Here is a 21305-nt window from a genome sequence, read left to right as displayed (position 1 = left end):
GACCTCCCCAGATAACTAGTGGGTAGGCGACTGAGAGACACTCCTGGAGGTCTCTCTCTCTCTACTTGGACTTTTGAGTTGTCTTTCCTCTGTCCTGCACTGCTCCCAATTCTGCCACCCTGCGAGGCGACAGGTATGAGACCATCTCTCATTGTGGTTTTGATTTGCATTTCCCTGATAAATGAGCATTTTTTTGTCATGTCTGTTTGCCATTTGCATGTCTTCATTGGAGATGTCTCTATGTAGCCCTTCAGCCCATTTTTTGATTTAGTTGTTTTTCTTGTTGAGTTGCACGAGTTCTTTATATATTTTGGTTATCAGCCATTTGTCAGATGTGTTATATGCAAATATTTTCTACCATTCAGTAGGGTGTCTTTTTGTTGTACTGATAATTTTTCACTGTGCAGTAACTTTTTACTTTGACGCAGTCCATTTGTTTACATTTTCTTTTACTTGCCATTGGAGACCAGTCCACAAAAACATCATGAAACTTAATGTTGTGGAGTGTTGAACCTATTTTTTTCTTCAATGTATTTTATAGTTTTAGGTCTTATTGTCATGTCTTTAATCCATTTTGAGTTTATTTTTGTGTAAGGTGTGAAATTGTTATAGGACAGGGAGAGGGGCAGCCCAAACCCCGCAAACCTGCCTATACTAAATGGGTTCTGCCATCCGCCGCATCAACACAAAACATATAAGACTTTAATGGGAAGGAACTTTTAAAACTAGGAAACAATACAGGTAAGGCAAAGAGTCTAGTTTCTAAATGAAGCACCCAAAGTGACCCGTCCCCTCGTGGGTAAAAGTCCATCCATATGGGATTGGCCCAGAACAAGGCTCCAAAGCCTGCCACAAGTCTAAAGCATCTTCCAGTGGGGACCCACAGAAAAGGGTCAGAAACAACCGGACAAGCCTGGAAGGAAAAGAGCAAAATCAACATCAAGATGAAAGCTGCCATTGTCTCCTCCCCACAGGTCTCACCCACATCTGTGTCACCTAGTCCACGACCAAAAGACAAGCGCAGTTTCTTCACGTGTCTCTAGGCTCCATGCGCCTCTTCCAGGTCTCCTTCTGGCTCCATCCTGCTTCCTTCCTCAGTCCCTTCTGCAGCTTCTCCTCCTCCTGTTCAGCTCCACCCTCCCTTGGGTGGGGCAGGGAAGCTGGAACCTCCCCCTTTCCTGGGGACCACCCTGGTACAATCCCCCCTTTTAATTTTTATTCCACCATATCTATGGTGGCACAATCTCAGGGTGTAGTCTTAGGAGACAGTCTTTTTTTAGGGTTACAATGTGTGTAAGAGAAGCAACAATTAGTCAGCAGCATTGTCTATGAATGTCCAGTATGACAGTTTTCCATTCTGAAAAATAGTCCATTATACCAGCCAAAAGAAAAAAAATTGGAGCGTTAGCTAAAACAAGACAGCAAATATATCAAAATCACAGGGAAAAAATGTTAAAATGGTTCAACTGATGTAAAATACAAATTTTCTCAACCTTGATCCCAAACTTTTAACAGCATAGCAAAAGTTTGCAAACTAAATCTACTTTTAAACCATTTTTCCTATTTTTGCATAAAATCACAGGGCAGAAAATAACTAACAGCAATTTTTAGATGGCTTTGTTGAAATACTCCATACAGGATCAGAGCGAACCGGTGGCATCCAGTCGATGTAGGCTTCAGGTATAAAGTTGGACTCATTAGACTCCACCCGGGCTTTCCTCTTCTCGAGGGTACCAGGGCATTTTCGCTGGCCGGGTTGTCCAGTCCTGCCAATGGAGGAAAGCTTCCTCACCTTCTTTGGAGGTCTCTGGAACCCTACAAACAAGGCAAACAGGTTCTCCTCTTCTTGGTTCAGCTCTGTTTCAACTTTCTGGAAGAACTCCACACAAAGCCACACAATGAAACTTATGTCCAATTTTTTTTCAGTTTAAACAAAATCCCTATGGAAGTTATGCAAAAACAGACTCTAAGATAAGTAGCAAAAATTACTACCACTATTTGTATGCTGTGTTGGTATCAAGGGGAGAGAAAATGTGACAAGTTAGTTTTGCTGGAAAAAAAATTACAACCTTTCTGCAGATCTTGGTTACTCAAAACAAAACAAAACAAAACAAAAACTTCGTGGATTCAGGACAGAATGCATAAAAAAAATTCCAGTATGTCAAAGAAACCTTAGTAAATGTCAGGTGTATTTCCAGGTCTATTCAGTCCTTTGTAGGAAAGTTTTTTTACTCTCAACAGTTCCATCAATAGGAATCTATTGAGACCTTTTTCCCTATATTTCCGGAAACAATTTATGTAGGTGTGAAACAATTGAATTATACATTACAAGGTGACAATCACCATTGACAATTTACATACATACCAGATACTACTGTTAACATTTTGTACATACCAAAGTTTTACCATTTTCCCAAGTGACAATGCTTCCCTTCCAGTTTTACTTCATTAGGTAAAAGCCAAATAGAACAAATTCATGTAATGTCTTCCCAGGAGGAAAGGGAGAAACTTCGTGGAGTGTCTCAGGAGCTCTACTGAGGTTCCACAAAATTTCCTTGCATCAGTCAAATGACAGGCTACCAAATTTGTATTTGAATTTAGATTTCTGGGAAGCTTTGCCATAAATATCAGAAAATGAACAGGAACAACAGGCGCCAAATCTGTTATAGGACAGGGAGAGGGGCAGCCCAAACCCCGCAAACCTGCCTATACTAAATGGGTTCTGCCATCCGCCGCATCAACACAAAACATATAAGACTTTAATGGGAAGGAACTTTAATACAACTCGGAAACAATACAGGAAAGGCAAAGAGTCTAGTTTCTAAATGAAGCACCCAAAGTTACCCGTCCCCTCGTGGGTAAAAGTCCATCCATATGGGATTGGCCCAGAACAAGGCTCCAAAGCCTGCCACAAGTCTGAAGCACCTTCCAGTGGGGACCCACAGAAAAGGGTCAGAAACAACCGGACAAGCCTGGAAGGAAAAGAGCAAAATCAACATCAAGATAAAAGCTGCCATTGTCTCCTCCCCACGGGTCTCACCCACATCTGTGTCACCCAGTCCACGACCAAAAGACAAGCGCAGTTTCTTCACGTGTCTCTAGGCTCCATGTGCCTCTTCCAGGTCTCCTTCTGGCTCCATCCTGCTTCCTTCCTCAGTCCCTTCTGCAGCTTCTCCTCCTCCTGTTCAGCTCCACCCTCCCTTGGGTGGGGCAGGGAAGCTGGAACCTCCCCCTTTCCTGGGGACCACCCTGTTACAAAATGATGGTCTAGTTTCATTCTGCATTTATTTTTCAACCATTTGTTGAAGAGGCTCCCCTCTCCTGTGTATACTACAGGCTCATTTGTCATAGATTAACTGTACACATAAGTGTTGGCTTATTTATGGGCTCTCAGTTCTATTTCATTGGTCTGCATGTCTCTTTGTTCCAGTACTGTACCGTTTTGATCACTACATCTTTGTGGTATAGTTTGAGCCTGGGGTGTGATACCACCACTATTTCTCTTTTTGGGGGGTCAGGATTGCTTTGGCTATTTGGGGTCTTTGTGGGTCCATGTGAATTTCAGTATTATTTCTTTTTTAAGTTTTATTTATTTATTTAATTTATTTATACAAGCACTGGGTACAGTCAGAAGCGCGGGAGGGTGAGAGAATTCACCAGAGCCAGAGCGGGGAGCAGAGCAGGCAGAAGGACCGAAGGACACTGCTGAGGGGAGCAGCGGGCGGCAGGAGAGGTCTGCGCGCCATGTGGGACCCTCCTCCAGTGGCCGGGTAGCAGCCGGGGATCAAACCGGCACTGCAGAGGCCACGGGCAGCTTCGCAACCCAGCGTTCAACCGCTGCGCCACCGGGGAGGCCCCAGTATTGTTTTATTTCTTTGAAGAATGTCATTGAAGCCTTGATGTGTTTTGGATTGCATTGGAGTCATATATTGCTTTGGGAAGGATGGCCATTTAACAATGTTCTTGCAATTCATTTTCTTTTAACAATGTCTCATAGTTTTCATTGTGTAGTTCTTCCACATCCTTTAAGTTTACTCCTCCGCATTTAATTCTTTTTGTTGCAAATGTGAATAGGATTGTCTTCTGAATTTGTTTCTCTTCAAGCTCATTTTTGGCATATAGAAACAACCAATTTTTGCAGGTTGATTTTTGTACTCTGCCACTTCACTGAATTGATTTATTATTTCAATTAGTTTTTTAGTGGAGTCTTTAGAGTTTTCCATGTATATTTTCATCATCTGCAAATAATGCAAGTTCAAATATATATATATTTAAATAAGCTACAAGCAAATGCTTAGAAAAAATAAAGCAGCAGAACCCAGGTCTTAGGAAATAAACAGAGTTCTTCTGACAGAGAAGAGAGAACCAGCAAAGGAGCTAGCAGAACAGTGTCTGATGACTAAGGAGGCAAAATTAGAAAAGCATGACATCACAGAAGCCAATAAAAGTAATTCAGGAAGGAGAAAAAGGGAAAGGGATTAACAGTGTAGACTTTTTCAGAAAGGACTAAATGATAAGTATCAAGCTTGGATTCTATAGATTAGGTTGAATCAAGTGAAATTGCGATTTTTGTGGTCAAGAAATGGTCAAATATTGGTAGGTTTGTATTGCTCAGTGTAATATGCAGTTTGCTTACAAGATATGTATTTCTGGGGGACATCTCTTCCATTAAGTTTGGAACACCTGTGGCCACAATTGTAAACTCTCCAACTTTGTCTATTTGCTTAACTTCTCTCAATAAATTTTTATTTATCTGATTTCCCTAAAGGGTGGGGAATTCATTGAAGGATTTTAAGCAGCGAGTGACAGATCTGACTCGATTTTATTTCTTTACACTGTAAACTAGTGGAGCCATGTTTGTTTTCATCCACAGCGTTTTGCCCAGCATGTGGTTCAGAGCAGGAATTTTATATATACCAGAGAGGACATATTCTCAACTTGCAGCGTGAATCGTGGTCTCACAATATTTCCCCTAATATTTGAAAATACTTGGGGTACTTGTCTCATCATACAAATTATATGGACATCTTCAGTTTACCTGTCGTTGCTTTTGTTATGCAGTGACTTTGGCGAATTCAGTGTCAAAATACCCTGAAAGAGTCAGGATTGATTCATTTTGATGTCAACACAGGCCTTGGACCTGAAGTTTGATATTCTGGCACCTGCTGGCATGTGCACCATGTTCATACTACCTCTGAAACCTCTAGTTTCTCGACTTTCCCCTTATTTTCATTTTTTCAAAATAGCTAGATTGAACTGGAGGATTTCTTTTAGTTTTCTATTAGCGCTAGTTTTTATGCCTCTAACAATTCAATAGGCAAACACTGTGACAGGTGTCATATCTCTGTTTTGTCTTAGGGAAGTTGTTACTACTCACTGGCTATGGAAGTCAACATTGACATGCTTTGTTTATCTCCCTCGCCCCCCAACTTTTTAATGTGAGCCAAAGTTCTTAAATTGGACGATTTCAAATAAAAATTTAGATTTCTGCCTGGGACTGCCATTCTTGCAGGGCAAAACCTGGTTGGATCAGAGTGGGAACTGCCCCGTTTTTGATCAGCTGTTCGCTTTCCCATTGAGAATTCTTACAACTTCCTGTGCTGTTCTTCCTACCTTGAGCCCCTGTCCCCATCATTTTCCCAGTCATGCTGCTAGGTGAGTTTGACCTCAGATGAGCTAAGCTGCAAACCCTGCCTCAGGGATGGAGCGTCTGAGCAACCTGAACACTGTCTGGGTGTATGGCTCAGTTTTTCATTTCTTTGGGCTGAGACTTCTAAGAGTCCTGTGCAAGTCGGTCAAAGTGTTGTCTAAGAGTAGGCGGGCAGATTGAGGGTGCAGGGCACGCAGTGCTTACTTAGTCATGGTTTTCTGAAGTGCCCCCAGGACTGTTTCTCAACTGCCTACCCACTAGTTTTCTGGGGAGCATTGAAAAAAATCCTTGCATCCATGTTTCACCCCGGAGCAATTAGAGCAGAAGCTCTAGGGGGACAGACTAAAACATTGGTATTTTTTTTTTTTTAAAAGCAGATGTTCTGAAGTGCAGCCCAGGTTGAGAAAAATGGCCACAGAAAGTGAACCCAGCAGCAAAATGAAATCAGCCTCAGTCTGGGGAGTTATTTGCGGTTGGTTTCCAGCTTCTGTGGTGTTGGTAGATAGCATGCCTAAGGAGCTCCTCCTTCCTCAGAAGCTGTGCTGCCTGTCTGTGGGGGTCTACCATGCCTGGTAGGATCTGGGAGATGCTCTTCTACAGGGATCCTTCCAGCCATTACTACCTCCCTCCTTTATGCAAATCTATAGGCGGGGTGATGGGAGGTGAAAGAAAACAAGCAAAAATGGGATGTTGGTGTCTTCCAGTGTAATGGCAATCTGTCATGGAAAAATGTGGTTCCGATAGCTTTGTCTTAGAATGGTTAATGAAAGAATGAAGCACTGGTAGTAAAACAAAGATGAAGACCTAAGTAAGAAGTTGCTTCCATGTGAAGTGTTTATTTCCTTTCCAGTGTTCCCATTTGGGCTACTTTGATCCGGCAAGTCTTAGAGTTTTGTTAAAGAATTAAAAGGCTAGGGAAAAATCCAAAGTAATGCCAACCCCATCATTGCTTCCAAAGTTTCCATAGATATATCATTTTTCCCAATGACCCAGAATAATAGGGTGAGAAGTGCTTTGAACAATAGCTACTCAACGATATGCTCCTTGTCTGCTTCCTAATAACATCAGAACAATAGGCTTTGAATCCAAGCCTAATATGGAATTGAAAAATTGCAGACTTAGGGTTTATGATGAACACAAACCAGCTGGAGCATTCACAGAATAATGGCAGGAAGGTTTGGTGACGCCAAGCTGGCCTGCTGTGGTTCTGCCACAAGGGAACGATGAGTTTTAAAGGACACAGCCTAATTTTTCTCTGCAGCTGGGTGTCACTGACTAATGAAAATATATTGGCATGCTGCTCACGGGTTATTGTTCCATGTAACTGCACCTCTTAGCTGGGGATTTGTAAGCAGGCCGTGATTGAAGGCAATATGACTGGGCTCCGTTATTAAAATATTCCAAGTACAGACTGCCCTATTTATTGGAAACAAAGTTTGACAAGATTATGTTGATAGGAGGAGCGGATAATGAAACACGGCCGTGCATAGGCGCTGCCAATGTCAACTGGGCAGAATTACAGTTTTTAAATATTTATATAGGAAAATGAAATGCAACTATTAATACTTCCAGGAAGTGATACAGTGTGAGAAGAGAAACAGACATGAGGAATAGGATCCTGGGCTGTATTGAACAGGCCATTTATCATTTTTATAAAATGGCTGCTTGTCTCATTTGTGGAAAATCTTCAAAATGGAAAGAGCATAACCACCTCTAAACCTCAAAAAATTAGGTACATTTATACAGAGTGTCCAAAAAGCTGAAGACTACATTTATGTTAAGAAAGATTTCATTTTTTAAGTTTTCATTTTTAAGATCTTCCCTATTTAGGCATTTAAAAAACACAATTAACCTGGATAATGTAATTTTGTATTACTTTTAGTATTATCTTGGGGAGAAATCTCTTAAGAACAAATGAAGGTAAATGTCCAGGCAGGCAATATTCACCTTAAAAAGTTATATATAAAGCAGTAGCAAAGGAATTACTTTAAGAAGTAGAAGCTGGCTTTTGATCCAAGGCTTGCTTCTAGTTAGAGTTGTGGGAAAGTTGCTTTCATTCTACACCCGATGGCCTCACTTTCGCTCATGAATGTTTTCTGTATTTTGTGTTGTTCTAAGTATTTTAGGAAGCATGTCTTATAGTCCAACAACTGTAGCCATTTCAGTGCCTGAATTCTTTTGCATTGGCATCTGTTCATACTGGCTGAATTGGCAGAGAGGGCTATGAATGACCAGAACTCCCCATGGATTCTGGGGCCTTTGGATGCTGGGCCTCCCACCCTGCACTCTTTGCTGTCCCCTCTGCTCTTACCTCACTGTCACTCCACCTTCATGCTCTGCCCCTCATCTTGGTTCCATTTGCCTCCCGCCCCAGTAACCCCCTCTCAGAGGTGGGCAGCACTGGAGAGCTTTTGCAAGCTTGAGTCTAGCTCTTCTGTTGACTTGCAGGCTCATACAGCAAAGGCGGTTGTACTTGCCTTAACATTCTGCTTTAAAGGCAAAATGGGAACAACTCAACTGAAGTTTAGAAGCCTTCAAAAGGCTCTTAAAAGCATCACAGTTGTGCAAAATGTTTTGTACTATAAATTCATAAGAAACAAATTTTTTTAAATAAATCAATACATTTGGCTAATTGCTTACTTGGCAAACAGTTCATTTGCTGAATTTTCATTGACTCACACTAGAGCTAAATCCTTCTTGCTTTCCTTTTTCCATCCTTCAATAGTCTCTTTAAAAAAGTCATCCTCAGTCAACATTTAATTTGTTGATAACTTAATTGTATTGAACTGACTAAATTGGCAGGAATGTGTAAAAGATGGAAAAATAACAATTTAATTGCTGTGATTTCCAAACTCTGTTTCAAGCAGGGTTTTCTAAATCCTTGTCAAGAGTTTGGTTCAAGAGCATTCTGGAGTTGTAAGGGTAGTTATTAAAAACTGTTAACACTTGCAATTACTTTTCTGAGTGTGTTAGGATTTGCCTAGTACTGTGTAATAAAAAATAAAGAAAAATTGGATGCTGAGACTGATGTGATGGCATCTATATCCCCCAATTTCACAAATCTTATTTTTCTCTTTGATTTTGTAAGTAAATGCTGCACATAACATTCATAAAATAATTCAATACTGTACTTATAAAATGCAGCCTGTATCAGTTACATATATTGAGGTTACATAAGATTTGACTTAGAGGAAACACTACCATTGTTCAATGCTTGAAAGCCACTAATAATAGAGAAGCAAGCTCTGGACTGGGTAAATGAGGACTTGGTTTCACACCCATATTCCAGCAGTGACGAATGAGTGTGATGTCCTTGAAAAAAAATTCACTTAAAATTTTGCACTTCAGTTTTAAGTCTCTGAAATGAGAGAAAATTGAATTAGCATTTTTTAAAGAGCAAAAAAAAAAAAAAAAAAAAAATAACCTATGTGAGGATTAAGAATTCCAACAAGATACTTGAATAGTTAAAAAGGTTGGTGCAAATTTATGTCTGGTATGTGACAAATACGAAGGAATAATGTAGGTCTGCCTGAACACTCACCTGCTGTTTGCCTCCGCTAATGGCTCTGCCTACCAGATTGCTCAGAAAAATAAGAGGCCAGGGTGGAGAATTCATGGGTAGCAATAGACTAGATCTTATGGTCACCTTGAGTATTCATGAAGGCCTTAAAGTTGACTTTCACTAGATGCTGACATAGCCCTCATCTGTAAGTAGCTGTTGTCTACAGCCTGCCCTTTCCTCAGTAAGGTTCAGACTCTATGAGAGTCACCGCTCGAGCAATCCTGAGCAGAAATAATAGCCTCATAAGTATTCAGATACTTCCCAGCCTGCCCACATTGCTCATCGGGCATCCTTGATTCAAGCTCCTGCCTTATAAAATTACAAGTCATTCCATAGCATACTTTAGGAATGCAGTGCCCAAGCCTTAGCTGTCACATCCTAGACTGCTAAAGGTCTCTGGGTAGGCAGCAGGACATAGTGTTGAAGGCTCAGCCTCCAGATTTTGAAAGACTCGAAACGGATGCCTAGCGTCCTCGGGCAAGCTTCGTTTGTTCGCTGCATGGTGGATAAAAGAAAAGTTCTATGTCCGAAACAAGATTCTAGTTAAATTGCCAAAATCGATTGGCTTGAATAGTTGATTTGTGGACTATAACAATATTTTTCAAGTGACCAGTTTGAGTTGAATTTACCAAAAACTCAGGATAAATCTAAAGCACATTACATTTATTGGTGAATTGGAATGGTTCTGACAGCTTTAGGAGATTTTTGTGAAGGCTTATTTGACATTCATTTTGTCTCATGGCAGCATTTTAAGGAATATTCACTGTGTTGCGAAGTAAGACACATACAATGGCTAGATGTTGTTACAAATACATTTAGTAATCAGTGTATTTCTTCATTATTCAACCTTTCAGAAGTTCAAGTGGAATTATTTTTACAGTTTGTAGCAAATTCCTTTAGATCCTCTAGTATGCCATTTTCTCTTTCACCCCTCTTAGCATTTTAAGGATTTTTTGGTTATCAAATTTCAAGCAGCAAAGCAACTTCTACTTGGCCACTGAGAGAGCCGGATATTTAGCAAATCGATTTTTAGCACATCGGGCAGCTTCTGTTAAATTCAACAAATATTTCTTGAGTGCCTATGATGTGCTGACCTTGGCTCTGGTCATACTGTGAGGACAAGACAGACAGGGTCCTGCTCTCTAATTTTCCATTCCAGTGGCGGAGCCCAACAATACACACAAGGTGAAAACTGCCATGAAGAATATAGAACAGGTTGGCAGAATAGACAAGAACTGCAGTGCTGGGGCAGGGAGTTGCCATCCTAGATGAGGTGCTTAGAGAAAGCTTCTAAAACATGAGAAAACTTCCAGATGCCGAGCTCAGGAGATTGCCTTTGTTGGCGTGGGTAGTTCTGAGCCACGGCGCAGGAAGAGTTTGGTAGGGTGACAGGAGAATCAAAAGCAGATGCCAAGGGCAATATTTACTTGCCTTGCGATGGTCATTGAGACCTGCGCAGGCTACACGCATGTGCTTTTACTGTGGAATGGCCATTTTCTCGTAAGACCATGTCAAGAGTGGATGTTTGGGGGTGTATTTTTCTTCTTCCACCATATAGATGTTGAGTATTGCCTATATTCAGGAACACAGCAGCACCCATGGGAAAAAAAGATAGACATGTATACAAAACAATCAATCAAGCTGGACAGTTTTGGCAAAAGGTTTCCAGAATACACTTTCATTGATAGTTTTAAACTGCTCTAGCAGCGCTTTAGTGCCTGATTAATGGGTTCACTTACTGCAAAGCCTGCTTCAAACCATAACCTCTTTGAAAAAAATGTATTAAAAGAAGCTTCAGAACAGCTTGTCAGCATTCTTTCACTTCAAAACTTTCTTATACTAATTTTCATGCTAACAAAAACTTCAATGGCTACCGATTATATAGGGATTTATATAGAAAAAAGCCTTTTATTTCAGTGCAAAATACATAATGCCTATAGCGTAAAGTAAGTAAGAGGAAAACCACATCATGGTCACATTGGAAATACAGATGGGGGACGGCATGGAGTCATGTTTGCTCCTTAGATAGTGTGACACTTGGCTTCCAGATAAAACACAAGAAGGCTAAGGAATCACTTGGGAATCTGTCAGATTAAATATTAATTCAGCGCCTCCTGGAGAAGGCAGTGGCGCGCCGGTGTCATTTGAGAATCTTTGAGGGATTTTAACAGCACCACCTGCAAACTTCACTGAAACTGGAAACTTGCCTTTGGGTCCGTGTCACCCAGAAAGCCGGGGCCCTGTTTCAGATATATGGGTCACCATCTCCAGAGTGGCAACAGTAAATACATTAGCATGTACTTCCCAGGGAATTCGGATGCAGTGGAAGCAGTCTGATAGCATGAAATCGCTACACATTAAGAGAAAACCAAATCCATTCGAGAAAATGCTAGCATAGATTATAGATTGTTTTGACAGGAGCAGGGTCACCTGAGTTGGCAGTGGGTTTGGGAAGAGGAAGGGGAAGGCCCAAGCCAAGGCTCCAAAGGCCCTGGCCCTAATTCGACAGAGCAACTCCATTTTATGTCTTAAACTGTTTTTAAAAAATGTTACATGATGCTGGTCTCCCACTTAGTAGCACGAAGATAATCTGCACTCAGACAAGCTGTGTGGAGGACAGATGGTAGCAGAAAAGCTGTAGATCTCATAAAGTGAGGCCTGACCAAGAGAGAGACCCCAGGCTGGATTTGCTTAATTCCTTGCAACATCAGTGTTGTGGGTCTGATTTCCACAGCACCCTTTCCCTGCTAGCTATGCAAAGTCTTGCTCTCTGTTGGCAGGGCCTGATAATTAAATGAAGTTCTTGACAGGGTATTTGTCCATATGGATGGGCCCCCAAAGGTTCTTGGGGTATAGGCATTGTGTCATTCTTGCTAGGCCTTGGATCAATGCTGTTAACAGTTTTGGGGGCCAGTTTAGCTTCTTTATGACTCCCTGGTTCTGGCGGTGCATGGCTCTCCCTTGAGTAGAGGCCATGGTATTCTGGACTGCTCAGTTCTTTTTCCTGTGGCTATTTAAAGTCTAGTCTTCTCATCCCTTTTCCAACCAACCTGATTCTCGGGTAATATTTTTCTCCTTTGGCTGGTTTGTCCTTGGAGTGATTAGTCTGGCTTCTTGTCCATTCTCTTATGATTACGCTGTAAACTTGGTCTTGAATTCCAAAATTCTTAGCTGTTGCTTCATCTTGAATTTCAAGATGAAGCCTGTTAAGAGTTTCAAAGTCAAAAATGTGAGTTCTGTGCATTGGCCTGTGTCAGATCTCCCCAAGGCCTCAGTGGCCATGGTGTGTTTTTACTGGGTAGGGGCTAGAGAATGAAATTGGGGGAAAAAAAGGTAATTCCTTAGAATGAAGAACACTGGTTTATTTATCAAAATCTTACTCTGCTGTTGTTATATGAAACCAAGGTTAAAGGAGAAGAATGTTTTGAGAAGTATAGAAACAAAACTTGAGTGTCCTCATATGGAAGAATTTGAAATGAAGGATTTACGGAACAAAGCTTTGGCTAGGTTGACAGATAAAACCAGTTATTATACCTGGATCGGGTGTCAAACTAATAAAGAAATGCATTAAAAAAATTCTAGATTTACCCAGGAATTGGCAAGAACTCCAATTCAAAGATACCCATCTATCAACCACATGTGCATATGCAATTATATACATCTATGTGTAAATACATATAATTTGACATTGACTAGTGGCTACAGAAGGAGGAAAGAGAAACAAGTCCATTTTATTGTCTGGTATCCCATAGGAAAATTGGTATTTAAAGTTTTACGCCATGGTCAGAGGTACTAGCTTAAAAAATGTCCTGAGTACTTGCCAAAGAATATAATTCTGAGATCATTGTCATGTGATACCTTTAAATAGCTTTTCCAAGAGAAACAGGATTATCTGTAGGTAGTTTCCCTACATTTGTTTCAGTAATTCATGGGTGCCTGTGCTATGCATTGCAGTATGTTAAAATAAACAGAATTTGCTCACAAAATACCAGTGGTGTTGGCTTCCCATCCCTAGATCAACTAACAGTTGCCCTCCCACAGTTCCAGAGCCATGTCATCTCTGGTTAGTGTACATTGCTAGAATGGCTAAAATGTACTAATTGATAGCCCAGAGAACTGCCTGCCTGAAGTGATTATGTAGGCAACTCAAGAGAACACTTGCTCCCTAGCTAGTACTGATTTTTTTTTTTTAAGATTTATTTATTTATACAAGCACTGGGTACAGTCAGAAGTGCGGGAGGGTGAGAGAATTCACCAGAGCCAGAGGGGAGAGCAGAGCAGGCAGACTGACGAAGTACACTGCTGAGGGGAGCAGCGGGTGGCAGGAGAGGTCTGCGCGCCATGTGGGACCCTCGCCCGGCGGCTGGGGATCAAACTGGCGCTGCAGAGGCTGCGGGCAGCTTCGCAACCCAGCACTCAACTGCTGCGCCACCAGGGAGGCCCTGATTTTTTTTTTTTTTTTAAATCCTAGCTCTAAAACACTTTTCACTGTATTTACCATAGGATAGATTTTTGGTCATTACAATTCAACTCTGACCTTTTCTGAGGCAGAATTGGAAGATATTTTGTTCTCTGGTCTCAGCAGTAGTAGCACTTTTCCTGAGCAAATGGTTTCTTTTTTCATCCTACATACTGTGAAACTTGAAATTGTGTTCATTTTCCTACCTGCAGTTGGCGAGTTTAGAGGCAGAGAGGCCACGACCACCTCTGACGTGAGTGCCCTTGTGCCCCCACCTTAGTCCTGGCTTTCTGTTAGTCTCCTGTGATTATTTGCCTTTTGCCTCACATTTTTCATGTTTTTAATGGGTTTTTGTTTTGTTATAAGAATTTTGGTAAATGATTTTAAGTCCTTTTTTTATTTTTAAAGATTTTATTTATACAAGCACTGGGTACAGTCAGAAGCGCGGGAGGGTGAGAGGAATCATCAGAGTGAGACTGGGGAACAGAACAGGCAGACTGATGAAATACACTGCTGAGGGGAGCAGCGGGCGGCAGGAGAGGTCTGCGCGCCATGTGGGACCCTCGCCCTGTGGCTGAGGATCGAACCGGCGCTGCAGAGGCTGAGGGGCAGCTTCGCAACCCAGTGCTCAACTGCTGTGCCACCGGGGAGGCCCTGATTTTAAGTCCTTTTTGAATCAAGATAAGATTTGATAAAAGATGTATAAGACACACATTTGTCCATATAATTTATAGCATGTGAAACTTGTGGGGTGTAAATTCAAGCATATTTGGGATAACTAAATATACTTTCTAATCACTGACGACTATTGGAAATCAAGGTAAAATTTTATAGTAGAACAGATAATTTAGGGAATTTATTACAGTAGCATAATTGTTTAATTTGCTAATTGCTATTTCTTGGTATATGGGCTTCATACATTAAAAAGCGTAACTCCAAGCTTAGTAGGAATCTTGTCAATTATTTTGCTGCCTCTATCTAAATTTTAGAAGAGTCACAACTGAATGGTTAAGATAATTTATACTATGACATGTTTGCTAATGCTAGTTTATAGTTTTTACAAATTATATTTAAAATAAAGCATTGGACTGAGTATTTTTAGTCACTTTTAGCTCTAAAATTTCAACAACTAAAAAAATGAACTTTCTTTCAGAGGTGTTTGTAAACAGTATTTCTATTTAAAAGGTGGGAATGTTTGTGGGAAGAAGTAATAGGGTGGGGAAATTAAAAAAATTCTTATGTTGCAAGATGCTTAAGCATAGTAAGTTTTACTAACTTAATCATTATTGGCAGAGAGTATAGAACAGAGGAGTAAACTTGAAAATATAAAGACTCAAGCAATAATGCAAGATGCTGGTATGCTTAAATTAAATGTTCTTGAAGGTCAATTCTTTTATTTGCAAAGATGTCTGTATCTAAAGCAGAAGAATGTTCAGTATCGATTTGGAAAATATAATGGTTGAGGTTCTACTGAAGGTCACTGAAAAATAACTAATACCCCAAACTTCTCACCAGCCCAGGAAGTTGGATGCTCAGAAAAACAAAGTATTTGCGCTAGAATTCAGGCCAAGTTCTGACCTAAAAATGTGTGCACGCACACACCTGCGTGCATCCGCTCTCATTCTCCATCTGACATTGAAATGTGCTGTCTTGACTTGGAGAGAAAGAACATGTCTGAAAAATACAGCTTTGAAAATCCAAATTACAAGCTAAGGGCTGTTATTAGGATGTTAGGCTAGATAGTGGCAGGAGGGACAAGGCAAACAAGTCAAGGGAAATTCACAAAGACCAATATAGTTTGCAGAGAGAGAACTCGAGAATTGCTAGCCCTGTTTTTTCCCCTAATAAAATGATTTTTGAGAGATTGCTCAGCCAGAAACACAAACCATCTTTCCAATTTAAAAGTGCCAGTCATTTGTAAAGCCAGAAGCCAAGAGGAAAAGGAAGTATGTGATGAAGAACAGGATTGTTACGTAGAAGCCAGAAGATGGTAAGAGAAAGGCAATGGCGCCCCTTGAGCCAAGTCCATTATTTTGGAGCTTGAGCTCAGCTTCTGGATTTCCCCTCCCCTGAAAGTCACTTTCCCTCTGATCTGCCTTTTAACCTTTCAATGGCCCACTAGGATCGGTCAGGAAGAGGAGAGAAAGAATAATACTACGATAGTGGTTGGCCCAAAGCAATACGAAAATCAAAGCTAGAACAAAATGGTCGTTTTGTTTTGTTATCTTTCTATTTCATTTTTTTTTTCAAAATCTGACAAAAATCAGTAGCACTTGTCCATCTAGGGAATACGACTACAGCCCTTGTGCTTGATACCCACAACTGCACGCACATCCGGGACTGCTACAAGTTGAATTGACTTATTTTCTCAGCAATAGGGACAGATAGTGCCTCAGAATTTATCAGTGTGGGGCTGGCACACAAATTACTCAGTTGGACAAATGTATCTGTGTAAATGGACACGATGATGGGGTGCCACGATGACTCAATCTGCCTGTGCCCCTCACCCTGAAAAATCTTTTGACATGCCGTTAATCTTGAAATAATGTTTTCAAAAGTAAGACTTTTATTTCAGAGCAGTTTTAGATTTACATAATTTTTGGAAAGAATTCTCACATGCCCTATATCTGGTTTTACTTATTAACATCTTATATTAATATGGTACATTGGCCTATTAATACATGAATGATGATATTTATTATGACAATGATTATCCATCCTTTGAGATTTCCTCAACTTTTTCCTAATGTCCATTCTCTGTTGCCACAGGCCTTCCCAGGATAGTACATCACATTAGTTCTGTCTCCTTAGGCTGTGCTAGGCTGTCACCGTTGGTTAGGGTTTCCCCATTTTTGATGACCTTGACAGTTTGGAGGATTACTGGGTAGGAATCTTGTAGAATGTCTCTCCATGGGGACTTCTGTGATGTTTTCTTCGTGACTGTACTGGGATTATATGCTTTTTGGAAGGAAGATCACAGAGGTCAGGTGTCATGGTCATCATGTTATATCATGAGTACATTCTATTTCTCACTGTCCTTGACCTTGATCACCTGCCTGACGGTGTATGGCAGCTTTCTACAGGTTTCTTACGATTCTCCATTTATTTAGTCATTTATGTATATCAGTATAGATCCATAAGTGTTTATATTATACTTCTGTTCCATTGGAGTTCCTACCAGTCTTTTTAAAAGTGGTTTTCTTGTAGACAACATGTCACACTGAATAGAAAACCCTATTACAATTGCTGTCTTTTAATTGTTGTGGTTAGACTATTCACATTTAAAGTACTTGTTAACATATTTTGGTTAATATCAGTTATGTTTGTGACAGTTTTCCACGTATTTCCAGAGCGGGCTTTTTCTGTCTTCTCTGGTTTTAATTGAACATTTCATAGAATTCAATTTTTGTCTCTTTTAGTGTGACAATTGCAAATCTTTTAAAGAAACATGTTAGTGGTTGCCCTAATGTTTAAAATGAACAAGTCTACGTTGAAATAACACTACTGCATTCCATGTGTAGTGCAGGTATCTTAACAGCATATCCCCAACTCCTTCCCCCTATTCCTTGGGACATTCTTTCAACAATTTAAATATTTCATTTGATTTTCTTGTGTGTATGTTTTGCATGGTTTGTGATGAGAAGCTGGGTGCAACTGATGTTTTTGTTCCTCTAAAGTATTTTTATTCTTGGCTTCTTCCCAGATTTTCTCTTTGTCTTTGGTTTTCTGCAGTTTGCATCTGACGTGTCTAGGTACACATAATTTTTGGTATTTATCCTCCTTGGCATTCTTGGGGTTTTTGGGTGTGGTTTAGAAAGTTTTCAGCCTTTTAATTTCAAAACTTTATTGTGCTTTATTTTTCTTTCCTCTTTTGGTAGTCCAATTACATGCTATATCTTTTGTAGTATCCCCTAGTTCTTGAATGTTTTCTTCAATTTTTTTCTTCTTTCTCTTTGAATTTCAATTTGGAAAGTTTCCGTTGACTAATATCAAGCTCACTGATAACTCAGTGTATTGGGTATGAGTCAATGATGCGTCCATCAAAGGTATTCTTCACTGTTGCAGTGGTTTTGATTTCTGGGATTTCTTGTTGATTCTTTCTGTATCGCTGTCCAGTATTCATTTTGCATGTTGTCTGTTCTTTCCATTAGAGCCCTTATCACATTAGCTACAGTTATTTGAAATATTCTTTCAAGCAAGTCTAACATCTGTGCCATATCTGAATCTGGTTCTGGTGGCTACTTTCTTCTTTGGATTTCTTTTTCTTGTCTTTTAGTATAGCTTGTAATTTTTTTTAAATTAAAGTTGGCTATGTTGTACTGGGTACTAGAAACTGGGTAAGAAGTTCTCTCATATGATGATTTGTGTTAATCTGGCTAGGAGTGTGTTGGTGCTAATATTTGATCTAGTTATAGGAGCCCGAGGTTTCAACTTCCTCTAGTGTCCTTGTTTTTGTCTCCCTTATTGACATTGTTTTTTCCCAACTACTTCTCAGAGATGATCTATGTTTTTCAACTCTTTAAGCTACAATATAGTATTATTATACTGGAGCCCCGTTGGTATGGTGCTGAGTTTGGAGCAAAGGAAACATTCTATAATCTTTTCCTTAATGGAACTCTGTTTCTGACTTGTGATCACCAAAGGTGGTGTTTCTTGTATAGCTTTATTCTCCAAATTAGATGAAATAGGAGTGCTAAAGGGGACTCTGATGAGCGGATTTCTGGGAAAAGGCTCTGGAAACATTCTCCTCCCCAAGATTAGGCCTTTGTTATAGAGAATGCTCTGGATATATTTTATCAAGATTACTCAAGTTCTCTCCCTGCCTGAGTCATGAGGGGATCTTTTTTGGCTTTTCACCGTGAAAGCTTATGAGGAATCCTGGAGATAAAACCCATGACAGTATGGAGACACCCTCTCTCCCCAAGACTAGCCACCAGAAGTTTCTCAGTTCAGGCAAGTCCACACTCAGATTGCAATCTGTCAAAATTACTGTTTAAGGCTTCTAATCAGTGTATGGCATCAGTGGTTTCTGTTTCAGATAAACAGACCATGGCTGTGACTCTTGATTTGCCTTTCTCTCTGGATATCAGCATGGTGGCTTGCTTAGAAAACTCAGTTCTCTGACAGGTCCAAGACAAGTCACTGATTATTATTATTTTTTAGTTTGTCCAGCTTTTTCCTTGTTGTAAGATGAAAGTGAAGGCTTCTAAGGTCTTTACATGCCAGAGTGGAAATTGGGAGACATAGCAATTGTTTTTGAGGACATTACAATAACTCCTTATAGTACCTCAGAAAGGTAGTTCCTGTTTACCTTATTTTGCAGTTAAGCTAATGGGGCTCACGTGAGGCTAAGTTATGGGTCCAAGATTATATGTCTGCAGGTCTACATGGTTTTAAAACTTACATATCTTAGCTCTGTTAGCTATATTCAAAGAAACTATGAGTAATGTTTATGTATTATATACATGTTTATATAGAGAGATAGTTCTTGTTTTTAAATTTGTGTCAACAGTTTGGGTTGAGGTATAGAAGGCAAGTTATGATCGTTAGTTCAGGCAATTTATCATTCTTCTCCCCCCCAATTTTAGCCTCACTTCCCCTCCTCTAGCCCCTGCCAGGGAAACCATTAGAAACTGGTCAATATATATCTTTTTATTCACATACACTCTCATACTATGTGTTAATTTACATAACCGTTTTCTTACTGTATATTGTATTCATTTTATTTATTCTTAGCACTATGCTTTTAAGATATATCCATATTGCTCTGGGTAGACATGGTTGGTTAGTTCAAACTACTCTGTAGCACTTCAGATTTATTATTTTAATAAAAATCTTACATACACATTATAGGAAAGTTCAATACCAGAAAGTGAAAATAAGGAAATAATGATCACTGGAAATTGCATCTTAAGATAACCGGAGTTGTCATTTTGGTTCCTGTAAGCAATCTCTTCACACACACATAGAAATGCACTAATTATATGCAGTTGTATTTGCATAGGACCACCCTGTTCATGTCACTCTCTGACTGGCCCCTCTCATTCATTACTAGTTCATGGATATCATCTCATGCAGCAAACATAGATCCACAGCAAAGATTTTAATGGCCATGCAGTACTCAATGGTATGGCTGCACTGTATGTAAATAGCCCCCTAGTTTATGGATATTTTGTTTTTACTTTGCATGATAAATAGTGCTTCACTAAACAGCTTCCTGCAGACATGTTCTCCCACTTGTGAAATAGTCTCTTCAAAGTACAGGCTCACCTTGAGATAGTGTGGGTTACAGACCACTACGATAAAGTGAGTATCACAATAAAGTGAGTCACACATGGTTTGTTTCTCAATGCACATGAAGGTTATGTTTACACTATCTGTATGTAGTCTGTTAAGTATGTAGTAGCATTGTGTCTAGAAAAAACATACACAGACCTGAATTAAATGTGACACAGATCCCAAGTAAGCACGGGGTGTTGGGAAAATGGCATCAATAGATCTACTTAACCAGGTGGCCACAAACCTTCAGTTTTAAGAAAAGTAGTGTCTGCGAAGAGCAATACAACAGGTGTGCCTGTAGACACATTCTGTCCCATGCCTGGGTTGGGCATGTTTCCCTCCACCCACAAAATTCATGCCTTTTCTAGAATTTTATGTTGTCCAAAGACTTTAGCTATTACATTCCCATGAATTTATAAATGCATGAATGTTGTCAGTAGAGGAAGAAATCATGAATTCCTGTTCCAGTAGTAGGGATGGTTGGAGAAAGGTTCACGTGCGTATCATCTGTGGTCTTTCCCGGCGCTGTTCTGCCGTGGGCCGCCTCGAGGCATGGCCGTGCACAGGGCGGGTTTACTTGAGCTTGGATCCTGCTGCTGACTAGACAGGCCTCACCACCCCCACCTCTCTCGTTTTACTTTGTGGGAGGAAAAATAGCAAATAAGCTGTCAGCAATTAGTAGTTTACATAATTTGATTATAGTTGGAGTTCAACACTAACTTTGATGGATCAGATTCTGTTCTGTTCTGCTTGACACTAAATGTGCCAGAATTTAGAGGAACGTTACTCTCCTAGTATTTACAACTGAGAATGATGTATGCCAAGAAACCTCTCTGGTACTGCTTTCCTAAGATATTTTGGGTCAGGATTTGAAAATTCAGGAAATACAGACATATGTTTGGGTACTTATTCTTAAATAAAACCAAATGTTTCCTTGTTACGATTTTTAATGTTTCTTCTTCATAATTCACGAGACCTCTAATTCAGAGTTCTGATAAATCAAACTGGGTTCCAGTTTGCTTTTGGGGGACAATGAGGCAGGGTGCGGGGAGAGAGAAAGTCTTTTGTTCAGTAAGTTAAGGAAAAAACTTTTTAGTCATGGCAGAGGTGAGCATGGCATGTTGAAACACTTAGAAACTGTAGGATCATAAACTACATTTATGCCTATTTTCTGTAATTGAAGAGCTGGGAAAAAAAGGCATTTCATTATGGTGCTTTGCTATAGGTTTCTTAGCCAATTTGCCTTAATATATGACATGGAAATAATCTTCAGCTTTTAAAATTAAATATTTCAATATTTTTACTATTCCAGAACCAAAAAATAAACAGTTGGCAGACTGCTCATTTTGCTCTTC

Source organism: Talpa occidentalis, unplaced genomic scaffold, assembly GCF_014898055.3.
Source record: "Talpa occidentalis isolate TD23 unplaced genomic scaffold, MPIMG_talOcc4v2.1 talOcc4.15, whole genome shotgun sequence".
NCBI classification, from domain to species: Eukaryota; Metazoa; Chordata; class Mammalia; order Eulipotyphla; family Talpidae; genus Talpa; species Talpa occidentalis.
Note: the sequence above shows the minus strand (reverse complement) of the source record.